Below are 12903 nucleotides of genomic sequence, written 5' to 3'. Positions count from 1 at the left end.
GCCAGGATGACCCAGATGCATGGGATCTCTATGATGCGCCTGTATCAGACAATAGCCCAGACTGCTACCCAGCGAGGCCATCACCACCTGAAGACAGTACTGCTTACACGCAGGTGGTGTCCAGAGCAGCTGCTTTTCACAATGTGACACTGCACGCTGAACCGATTGACGATGACTTTTTATTTATTACTTTGTCGTCGACACACAGTCCGTACCAGAGTCTTCCAATGTTACCAGGAATGTTGAAACACGCGAAGCAAGTATTTCAAGAGCCCGTCAAAGGCAGGGCCATCACACCTAGGGTGGAGAAAAAGTACAAGCCTCCCCCTACAGACCCTGTGTACATCACGCAACAACTGACACCTGACTCAGTAGTAGTAGGCGCAGCACGTAAAAGGGCTAATTGACACACCTCTGGAGATGCACCACCACCCGACAAAAAGTTGAAAGTTTGATGCAGCAGGGAAAAGAGTTGCAGCACAAGCAGCCAATCAATTGCGCATTGCCAATTCCCAGGCTTTGTTGTCAAGATATGACAGAGCTCATTGGGATGAAATGCAGCACTTTATAGAACATCTGCCCAAAGAGTTCCAAAAGCGTGCACAACAAGTGGTGGAAGAGGGCCAAAGTATCTCGAATAACCAGATACAATCGGCAATGGATGCAGCAGACACAGCCGCAAGAACTGTGAATACAGCGGTCACTATTCGGAGACACGCATGGCTACGCACCTCCGGATTTAAGCCCGGAATCCAACAGGCTGTGCTTAATATGCCTTTTAATGGACAGAAGTTGTTTGGGCCGGACGTGGACACAGCTATAGAGAAGCTGAAAAAGGACACGGATACGGCCAAGGCCATGGGCGCGCTCTACTCCCCACAGAGCAGAGGCACATTTAGGAAGACACAATTTAGAGGGGGGTTTCGGGCCCAAAGCACAGAACCCTCAACCTCTCAAACCAGACCCACATACCAGAGCCAGTATCAAAGAGGAGGCTTTCGGGGACAATACAGAGGTGGACAGTTCCCTAAAACTAGAGGAAAGTTCCAAAGACCTCTCAAAATAAACAGTGACTTCAGTATCACAAATCCCCAACACATAACACCAGTGGGGGGGAGACTTACAGATGCATGATGTCCTCATGCATAGCCATTGTCCCAAACGCAAGATTACACATGCGGCCCTTACAACAGTGCCTAGCAACACAATGGTCACAAGCACAGGGTCAACTTCAAGATCTAGTGTTGATAGACCGCCAAACATACACCTCGCTTCAATGGTGGAATCCTATAAATTTAAACCAAGGGCGGCCTTTCCAAGACCCAGTGCCTCAATACGTGATCACAACAGATGCTTCCATGGTAGGGTGGGGAGCACACCTCAACCAACACAGTATCCAGGGACAATAGGACACTCAACAGAAACAACTTCATATAAATCAGTTAGAACTACTAGCAGTGTTTCTAGCGTTGAAAGCATTTCAACCACTAATAGCCCACAAACACATTCTTATCAAAACAGACAACATGACAACAATGTATTACCTAAACAAACAGGGAGGGACACACTCGACACAGTTGTGTCTCTTAGCACAAAAGATTTGGCATTGGGCGACTCTCAATCACATTTGCCTAATAGCGCAATACATACCAGGAATTCAAAACCAGTTAGCCGACAATCTCAGTCGGGATCACCAACAGATCCACGAATGGGAAATTCATCCCCAGATACTACAAACTTACTTCCAAAGCTGGGGAACACCGCAAATAGACTTATTCGCAACAAAAGAAAACGCAAAATGCCAAAACTTCGCATCCAGGTACCTGCAGCCTCACTCCAAGGGCAATGCGTTATGGATGAGTTGGTCAGGGATATTTTCTTACACTTTTCCCCCTCTCCCACTCCTTCCGTATCTGTTAAACAAATTGAGTCAAAACAAACTCAAACTAATACTAATAGCACCAACTCGGGCACGACAACCTTGGTACACAACACTACTAGAGCTGTCAGTAGTGCCTCATATCAAACTGCCAAACAGACCAGATCAGTTAACTCAACACAAACAACAGATCAGACACCCGAATCCAGCATCGCTCAATCTAGCAATCTGGCTCCTGAAATCTTAGAATTCAGACATCTAGACCTTACACAAGAATGCATGGAGGTCATCAAACAGGCTAGAAAACCAACTACAAGACATTGCTACGCAAATAAGTGGAAAAGATTTGTTTATTACTGTCATAATAATCAAATCCAACCATTACACGCATCGGCAAAAATCATGGTAAGCTACCTACTACACTTACAAAAGTCTAAGTTAGCTTTTTCATCCATTAAAATACATCTCACAGCAATTTCAGCCTATCTGCAAATTACACATTCAACTTCACTATTCAGAATCCCAGTCATAAAAGCATTTATGGAGGGTCTAAAAAGGATTATTCCACCAAGAACACCACCAGTTCCTTCGTGGAACCTCAATATTGTATTAACACGACTCATGGGTCCACCATTTGAACCCATGCACTCTTGTGAGATACAATACTTAACCTGGAAAGTAGCCTTCCTAATAGCTATCACATCTCTCAGAAGAGTAAGTGAAATACAAGCCTTTACCATACAAGAACCCTTTATACAAATACAAGTAGTTCTACGCACAAATCCCAAATTTTTGCCAAAAGTCATATCACCGTTCCACTTAAATCAAACAGTGGAACTCCCAGTGTTCTTTCCAGAACCAGATTCTGTAGCTGAAAGAGCATTACATACATTAGACATAAAAAGAGCACTAATGTATTACATTGATAGAATCAAACAAATTCGCAAAACAAAACAATTGTTTGTAGCTTTCCAAAAACCTCATGCAGGGAATCCAATATCCAAACAAGGCATTGCCAGATGGCTAGTTAAATGTATTCAAACCTGTTATATGAAAGCAAAGAGAGAACTGCCTGTTACACCAAAGGCACACTCCACTAGAAAGAAAGGTGCTACTGTGGCCTTTCTAGTAAATATACCAATGACAGAAATCTGTAAGGCAGCCACATGGTCTACGCCTCATACATTTACTAAACATTACTGCGTGGATGTGTTAACAACACAACAAGCCACAGTAGGACAAGCAGTATTAAGAACATTATTTCAAACAACTTCAACTCCTACAGGCTAAACCACCGCTTTTGGGGAGATAACTGCTTACTAGTCTATGCACAGCATGTGTATCTGCAGCTACACATGCCATCGAACGGAAAATGTCACTTAACCAGTGTACATCTGTTCGTGCCATGAGACGCTGCAGATTCACATGCGCCCTCCCCGGGAGCCTGTACCCTTTATAAGTTGATAAAAATAAACTTGTAAATTTGTAAATATATCACTTTTAGTCACATTATGTATATACATACTTACTCCATTGCATGGGCACTATTACTATATATACAACTCCTACCTCACTCTCTGCGGGGAAAACAATCTAAGATGGAGTCGACGCGCAATGGAGCCGAAAGGGGAGGAGTCCCTCGATCTCATGACTCGAAAAGACTTCTTCTAAGAAAAACAACTTGTAACACTCCGAGCCCAACACTAGATGGCGGGATATGCACAGCAAACAATCTAACAAAGGACTCGATGCCCATGCGCAGTATCACTGAAAGGAGGAGTCACTCGATCTTGTGATTCGAAAACCTTTGTCGAAGAAAAACAACTTGTAACACTCCAAGCCCAACACTAGATGATGGACTTATGCAAAGCATGTGAATCTGCAGCACTGCATGACACAAACATAACATTTTTCATATATATATATATATATATATATATATATATATATATATATATATATATATATATATATATATTAGTGACGCTAATACTTCACGTGCTACAACTTCTGTTTTTTTGCTGTGCACACATTAATGACACGTTTCGGTTTGACACTTCCTTTACAGGAAGTGGAATTCATTATAGCCTAATACTTGACAGCGTTTCCAAGTTATTCTATGAAAATCAAAGAAATACTATATCGCCACTGTTGATTAATCCCAAAAGTGCAAAATTGTGCAATATTCCCCCACAATTCATTATCTATGCATTAAAATATACATAACTGATCATTCATAACATATATTGCAGTGACCATAAAAATTCTCAATCCTCCGAAATGTAAACTCTGGATTTTGCATGTGTATTAAAGTAAACGAATCTAACTGTATGCCTATTAAGCAGTACACACTCAGGCCGTAGTTGGCCAGTAACCTTTCTCTCTACAATGGTCCGGTGTCATTCCAGGCCAATGTATTTTGCCTCATTCGTTTGTTTCCTTTATCACATTTGTCCCTGCTAAACCACACTCATGCCCAAGTGAGCAAACACGATATTCTTACTATGCTCTATATAAGATAATGAACTGAACCTCTGTGCATGTACTTCATGCGTACATTTTTAGCCATTCCCTATTACTACCCACAGGTCCTGGAGCTTAAACATAGTTGTTTAATACATAGGGGCATAACTCTCAAATCATACATAAATGTGAAAATAATTCTTCATAGAATTTCAATCCATTTGGGGCCATGGCATCACGTTTTCGTTTGTGTAATGACTCTTTCCTCCTAAGGTCTTTCTCCCTACCTCCTCCACTCAGATTTTTGGCCACTGTGTCTATGACATAATATTGTAGTCCAGACACTTCACCAGCATGGGTTTCGGCAAAATGTCTGGCTGCTGTATAGGCCTGGTCCCTATGCTTTATAGCTTTCACATGCTGCAATATTCTTTTGTGGACTTGGTTAACCATACTCCCAACATATTGTCTGCCACAAGCACTTTCCAATACATATACTGCAAAGACCGTTCTGCAATTGTATGCTCTCTTAATCTTTATAGGGCACTTTCTAATGATTAGTTGTACTGTGTCCTGTTTATACCGAATGCACATGCTTTATAACTCAAACATATACAAAAAACCCTACTCTTTTGCAGCCATTTCTCGCTAGTAACTGTTGGGTAAGATTTTACAAGATCATCTCATCGATTTCGCCCTTCTAAAGATACAGCCTACCTTCACTGGCACAGATGGACCAATGATAAGATCATTTTTGACTAGGTGCCCGTAATTGTTGAGAATTTTCCTAATGGCAGTAAGCAATTTCCAGAGTGTTTAAATTTTGAAGAATTGAGAATTTTTATGATTATTAATACCTGCTACACATGACTCAGGTTGGACCTGTGTGGGGGTGAGGGACAGATCTTGTATCACACCGGTTCACCGCCTCATTTTAACCATTTGTTTTCCACTGAATTACTGTTTATTTGTTTTTCTTCATATGTGTATGTTGGTGTTTGCGCTACCTGAACCACAGCAGTATTTTTTAACTGGCGTGTGTGCATATATACATTTATTTATATAGCCTTAAGCAGCTTAAGGTGAAGAGATTGTATGGCATTTTCACAGTTAAAAAAACAAAAGAACCACAGAAATATGTCTATTATGATTACCAAAAGACCCATTAGTGATGTCATTGTCATGTGACGCTTTCTGGAATCAGTATTCCAGAACATGGCCCGGAATTACGCTTTCTAGACCCCCTGACACTAAGGACTTTGTGTCATGTGTGTGAACCTAAAACAGAAATCCAGTTGGACAGAAGCCACATCACAACCCACTGAACACTATTGAGTGTGATGCATTCTGGTAACAACAATTTTGTGAGATAAGATGGATAATTAAAAGTTTCAGTACTTAGCTGCTGGGCCTTCCCCCAAATTCTGAGCCCTTTTTTTGGCTATTTGGGTAAGTTTGTGCTTAGACCCCCATAACTTTTTGTCCACATAAGCTATCCACGCCAAATTTGTGTCCTTTTTTTCCAACATTCTGCAGATTCTAAACGTTCCCAGTGTTTGTGGGTTTCCCTGTGGGAGGCCAAGAAATTAGCCAAAACACAGGTATTATTATTATTTTTTTTTAATATGGGAGAAAAGTGGTGCAGAAGAAAGTATCTTTTTTTCCCCTGCAAATGGCACCCACAAACTGTGGTGCTAAAATCACCCTCTTCCCAGCTTTCTGGAGCAAACAATTTTTCAACACAGTTTTGGCATTTTACTGGGACATAACCTATTTTAAAAAACAAATTGCGCTTTGAGCCTCCTTCCAGTTAGTGACAGAAATGGGTGTGAAACCAATGGTGGATCCCGGATGGCTAAACATTTCCTAAAAGTAGACAAAATTCTGAATTTAACAAGGGGCTATTTGTGTGGATCCTTCAAAATTTTCCTACTGAAAGTAACAGTTGAAATTAAAAAAATATTGAAATTGAGTTGGAAAAAACCAGCCTTTTCTGATTGTTTTCTTCCGTAACTTTTTCCCAACTTTGATAGATTTTTTAAAATCAATATATTGTTATATTTGCTAGACCCTCCTGTATGCGGGTATATATAGGTCTTGTAGGTTCATCAATAACCCAAGCTACTCAGAGCCAATAAATGAGCTGCACCTTGCAATGGGTTTTCATTGTATACCTGGGATACAGCAATTCATTTGGTAAAATGTAATGTGAAAAGAATAGGTATCAAGAAAACTTATGTATTTCCGAAATGGGCACAAAATAAGGTGTTGAGAAGCAGTGGTTATTTGCACAGCATTTAATTCGAGGGACCTCATTCTAGCATGCGAATTACAGAGCATTTCTCAAAGACTTCTTTCTTACACACTGTCTTACATTTGAAAGGCAAAAGTGTAGAGAAGTTCTGGAATCTGAGATGAGCCACAAACTTCCTTCCAACAGCATTCCCCCAAGTCTCCCAAATAAAATGGTACCTCACTTGTATGGGTAGATCTAGTGACAGGAAATGCCCCAAAACACAGCGTGGACACATTTTTTTAATGTAAACAGATGCGTTTTTTTGCCAAGTGCCTAGCTGTGGATTGTAGCCTCTAGCTCAGCCGGCACCCTGGGAAACCTACCAAACATATACATTTATGGAAAGTAGACACCTAGGGGAATCCAGAATGGGGGTGACTTGTGAGGCTCTCACCAGGTTCTGTCACCCCGAAACCTTTGCAAACCTAAAAATTTGGCTAAAAAAACATGTTTGCTGCACATTTCGGCGATGGAAAGTTCTGGAATCTGAGGGAAGCCTCAAACTTCCTTCCACCCAGCAATCCCCCAAGTCTCCTGATAAAAATGGTACCTCACTTGTGTGGGTAGGCCTAATGTCCGTGACAGGAATGGATCTCACAACGGTCAATGTTTGCCCTTACATGAGGGCAACTGTTGACCCTGGGGTGAACCATTCAGGATGCAGGCATTAGTACAGGCACTCAAGTGGGGTAGCGTTTTTATCAGGACAGGTGAGAAAACCCTGGGTGGTAGGAATTTTGTGGATCCCAGCATATTCCTGTAGTTTGTGTGACAGAAATGCATGAAAAAAAAATGTTTTTAGCCAACATTTCACCTTTGCAGGGTTCTCTGTTTAAGAAACCTTTGGAGAATCCACACAAGCCACACCTCTGTGGACTCCCCTGGGTGTCTAGTTTCCAGAAATGGCTGGGTTTCGTAAGTTTCCCTACATGGCCGGGACCAAAAACGGAGGTGCCTGCCTTACAAAACCAGGTTATTTTGTGATAGATAATTTTGATGTCTCCACAATACAATTTGGGCTGTGGATTTTGGGGCTGAACTAAATTGGGGAGCTCCAAAGAGAGCATTTTCTCTGTGCTTGCCCCCTCTGTGTTTGCGAAGGGACAGAATGACTGTCCTCATCACCTCCCTCAGAATCGCTGGAAGAGGACTTGTCGGATGGGACTCCTCTGCCTGAATTTGTAAAAAATATTTTTAAATAGCTGTATGGTTTCCCCGAGGGGGGGCGATTGTGGGCCCCCCAGGGAAACCATACATCTATTAAAACAAGCCCTGCTCACAGGCATTCCCTGTTGGTTTCATCTTGATCGCGCCTCCTTGGGGGTAAACTAACTTTTTTTTTTTTTTTTATATATATGTCCCCCTGTGGGGGATTCTGCTTTCTTCCTTCGCTTTGTTTTTTACAGCAGCCTTTACAAGAAATTACCACTAAAACTCTTCTTCCTATAAGCCAGATGTCTTCAAACTGGTGAGGGGGAGGACGGGGGTGGGATTTGGGGGACGGGCCCCTCTAGAAGCATATTATTGCATTTCTAAAAAGATAACAGTACTTAACTGCAATGTTTAAATAGGTCTAGACATATTTCAACATTGCCATCCTTATAAAATAATTGTGAAAGATTCTGAGAGGGTGCCCAATAATTTCTATTTTTCAACTGGGGTGGCGCGGCATTTAAAATTTTGGAGACCACTGCTATCAGCACTTGGGAATCAAAACAAATCATCCACCAGTGAGGAAGCAACAGTCCCAACAGAGTCCTTCCTCCACGTCAAAGCTCCCTCTTTCTTCGCTTGAGGTACGCCACCACATACTTTTCAGACATCCTGTTTAGATCCTTCCATCCCTATTAGAAGAGAGAAAATATCAGTAGCGTGGCAAGTATGCATCTCGCAAAGCATAAATCAGACCGTCAACATGAACACTGTGACACCATTTACTTCCAATCTGGATTGCCAATACGCATATAGTAAAGCAGTATATTAAAAAGCATACTTACTAGTGTCGAGAAAGTGTTGATGTTCAAAGTCTTCGCCGGGTGGGATAATCCTCGCCTCTGTGTCCTTGATAGAATTTAAACTTTCCGTCATTGTAGGTGAGGGCTGGAGGCGAGGATTATGCTAGTTTATAGCTTGCTCACCACCAAATGAGGCGCATCCAACGCAGCTTAAAGTAAAATATTTGAAGGTGGAGTCTGAGGACCAATCCGCTGCATTCATGATGTCCTCCAAGCGGGCTTCAAGGCTCAACGCTTTTGAGACCATCGTTTCACTTGCCGAATGCACACTGAAGACTTTGGACTCAATACCCTCTACCTGCATGATCTATCTCACCCAAGGGGTAATAGTGGGAGACGATGCCGCCTTTTGTGGTTTTCTAATTTGCTGCTCACCTGGGGGGTCGAACCTCCTCTGTCAATTCCTCATAGGCCTTGAAGCACTATACTGCGCATAATTTAGGAGAGTCCAGAAAAGCTGGTTATATGATGGCCCTCGTATTGAATTTGGTCTGTCTACTCACCGTCTAAGAAACCCCCTCTGGGGAGAATAGCCTACTGGTGATATCCAGGGCTAGCATGTCCGAGACCCTTCTGCATGACACCAGGCATAAGCTTGGCAGAATTTGCCCAAAGCTCTTTCCTAGGGAGGAACCTGTTTGGTTGCCAGGAGAGGAACAGATTAAGCACCTGATTAGTGTCCCACAGTGCCGAGTAATGTGGTTCTGGTGGCAACGAGATACAAATCCCTCGAAGGAGCCTACGGACTAGAGTGCTTCCCAACCAAGGACCCATCCACTGGAACATGGCCCACCGAAATAACAGAGCACAAGGTGTTAACTGAGTGGTGGGCCAGACCTTCTGATGCCAAGCTGGATAAGAAATTTATACCCTGCAATCCATTGGGGCCCATGGGATCCACACCCCATCACATACACCTGCGTGGCCATCTCGTTCAGGCTGACTTATAGCAGTTGATCATACTGTCTGCCCAGGTATTGGACAGGAGGTCTTCAGCTTGTCTTGAAAGACCTTGGATGGTCCAGCGTCCCCTGTAATCTGCCATGCCACCAAAGACAATGTGGTCCCCATCACCATCTGGTGGGGAAACTAGTCTTCTCAGAAGGAGAGTCGAAAACAGGGGGAGAGAGAGATTGGTGAGTCCCAGGAAATTTCCATCAGAACTGGAAACCAGACTTGAGATCTCCAAATTGGAGTGAAGTGCACCACTTCCCCTTTTTGCCTCCTGATCTGGGTTGAGACACTTGTAATCACTGAGGAGAACGAGAGAAATGTATACTCCTTCTCCGGACTCCAATCATGGAGGAATGCATTGATTGCCACTGCTTGCGGGTCCTGCCTCCAGCTGAAGAACCGTACTTGCTAGTGATCCAGACGTGAGGCAAACATCTGCAGAGAATGGGTCGCACCTGTCAGATATCATTGTGAAAACTGCGGGTGCTGTTTCCACAGACTAGAATCAAGGAATTGGTGTGACTGCCAATCCGCCACCTGGTTTGCTTGGGAAGGTACTCTGCTGTGACTGAAATGTGGTGGTCTAGACAGTACTGCCAGAAGTTTTTTGCCAGATCATTCAATGTCTTTGTTCTGGTCCCCCTTAGGTGATTGATATAACACACAGCCGATACATTGTCACTTGAGAATATGACTGAATCCTGTCTTTGGTCCAACAACAAACCTTGAAGGAGCCTGCAAGGAGCTCCAAGCAGTTTATATGTTCTCTGTTCTTATTTTGACCATTTGTCTTCTGTGGAGAATTCCCCCCAGAGTCTATCACAAAGCCCAAGAAGGTTGTTCGCTGGAAGGGGATCAGGAGTGACCTTTTCTCGTTGATGACAAACCACAGGTCCTCCAGAAGGTTCACCGCTGTGTGTAACTGGAGGAGAAATTTCCTGAGCACCTGCTTCAGAAACAGCATATCATCCAAGTTTACAATGAGGTGTGTCCCTTATGCCCAGAGGTGTTCCACCACAGGTCCGAGTACCTTTTGTGAAGCACCATGAGGCTGGTGACTGCCTGAATGGGAAAGTGGAGAACTTGAAGATCTGGTGTCGCCATACAAATTTCAGGAAACGTCTGTGTCAAAGAAAAATGGGGATACTAGATAAGCATCCTTTAAGTCCACAGACACCATCAAATCACAAGGCCTTAAGATGTCCCTGAGGAGGTAGATGCCCTCCATTTTGAAATAATGGTTCACCAACCACTCACTGAACTACAGAAGGTTCATGACCGGGCACTGACCACTGTCACTTTTGTCTTTCAAAAATCGATGGCTAATAAGTCTGTGGGGATGTGAGACAGACGGGCAAATGGCCCCTTTGTCCAAGAGGGCCCTGAACTCTGCGTCTAGGAATATGGCCTCCCGTAGGGAAAACTGCATCGGGTGCAGCCGAGATTCCTGAGAAGGGGAACCGTAGAGTTCAAGTTGAAATCCCCGTACCATCTGTAAGACACACTTGTCCGTTGTTATGGACAACCAAGCATGGAAACAGTTTGCCAGCTGACCCCCTACTTTTAGTTGGGAAGAAGGGTGAAAACTAACAGGCCTTTGCCATGGAACCATTGACCCCATGTCACCGCCCCCCCACCGGTGGGGGTAGAAGGTTGCTTAATGGGACTGGTCCTGCCATTGATTGTGCCTGGAGACTTGTCTCCTGGCGGGGTAGTGGAAAGTGAAACGACTGGCCGAGCTGCCCCTGTCATCTCTGGCCCCTTGGAAAACCAGAGTGGTGAAGATCTTTTTCATAGACAATTGGGCCTTGTCCAAGGGCGCTACATGGATATTGCGCAGTTGGTGTTGCCCAAAAAGATAACCGCCTGCTGTGCCCTGAGGACCCTGAGGACTTAGCCTCCTCCGGCATATCTGGGATCTTGGTCAGCGGCCCAACCACATCCAACAGTTTATCCTGGCAGGACCTATTGATTCCACTTTTTGTGGTCCTTCATGAACTTTGTCAGGAAAGTGGCTATCCTGGAGTCCATTTGAGGAGTCAGGGCAACTTCTCCCTCCAAGGCACGAAAAGTCCAGGGGCAGCTGCGGGCCTCATTTTCGAGTGGTTTGCTCAAATGCCTAGTGACCTTGTCGGCCGGGGCCCACTTCGACGGTCTGAGGTGTAAGGTTGGGAGGGCCCTGTAGGCAGCTCTGAGGGCCCTGGGCCCTAGTAATGGGGCCACCTGGGCCAAGAAGGCCAGATTTAGGTGTTGAATATATCATGCTCCACCCCCTCTTCCTGGGTATTCTTGGGGGTCTAAAGGGTCTGAGCTAAGGGGAGCTTGAAGTGGGGGCCTACAGGAGCCTGGTCCATCTTGGGGAGTCTAGCACACTCGTGCACAATTTGCCTGGTAAGGCGCTGTTTCATAGGTCCCATAGCTGCAGCAGACTCCCTGTATATAGAGGCATCGACCATGTCAGCCCATGGGAGAAAAGCCAAGAGGTTCCCTTCCCCATGTGGATCCTCAGACGTCTGCATAATGAATGCCCTTAGGGTATAAGTGTAATAGGTGCAGTGGTGCCAGAATGAGGTACTGGGGAGCCACTGAACGTTGTGTGTGGACCAAGTCGCACAGTTTATTGGGTTCAATCCCTGGGGGCACAAACCCCTTATGGTCACTGGGGTAAGTCCTGGGACGAGTCCCCCAAAGAAATAATAGGCCACCAAGAATACCGACCTGCAGGTGTCGCAGAGCACACAATAGTCACCCCTCGGCAGCAAACTGCAGTTGAGGTACAGACCACAGAGCCGGTCTCCAGGTGAGGAACAAAGCTCAGTCTATTACTGCGGCGCTGTCTGTCAATTTCACAAAGGAATGTGAAGAATACCTGCAGAGCTGAACTGAGAGTTGTGCTGGGGGTGCAGCGCCACTGGTCCAATGTCTGTCCTGGAGAGCTGGATCCTTGCCAGATTTTAAGATAATTACATTCATCTTAATGTGGATATGCTAAAAATCTGGCATGGATTCGGCTCTCCAGGACCGACATTGAAGAACCCTGACCTACGCATTTACACAGCCACAAAACAGATTCTCAGTGTACACTTGGCCCCCGGTACACACACAAAATAGTAAGAGTCCCAGAACAGTACTGTCGGAGCCGAAATTCAACCCAATCAAGAGGCTGTTGGGGAGCAGACACAGCAGGACGTCTCTTTTGCTGCGAGCATCGAACAAACAGTAAGCTTGACATGGAGGAAGGACTTTGTTGGGGCTTTTGCTTTCTGATTGGTGGTTGATTTGTTTTGATGCCCAAG

At 44.4% G+C, this 12903-nt stretch overlaps 1 protein-coding gene across 2 annotated transcripts in view; it reads left to right on the top strand.

Moving 5' to 3' along the window:
• Positions 1-12903, top strand: part of FAM222B (family with sequence similarity 222 member B) — a 193964-nt gene that overhangs the window by 144351 nt on the left and 36710 nt on the right. The gene's annotated exons all lie outside the window — the stretch shown is intronic.

This window comes from Pleurodeles waltl, chromosome 3_1, assembly GCF_031143425.1.
Source record: "Pleurodeles waltl isolate 20211129_DDA chromosome 3_1, aPleWal1.hap1.20221129, whole genome shotgun sequence".
Lineage (NCBI taxonomy): Eukaryota > Metazoa > Chordata > Amphibia > Caudata > Salamandridae > Pleurodeles > Pleurodeles waltl.
Note: the sequence above shows the minus strand (reverse complement) of the source record. Positions and strands in the feature narration are given on the sequence as shown.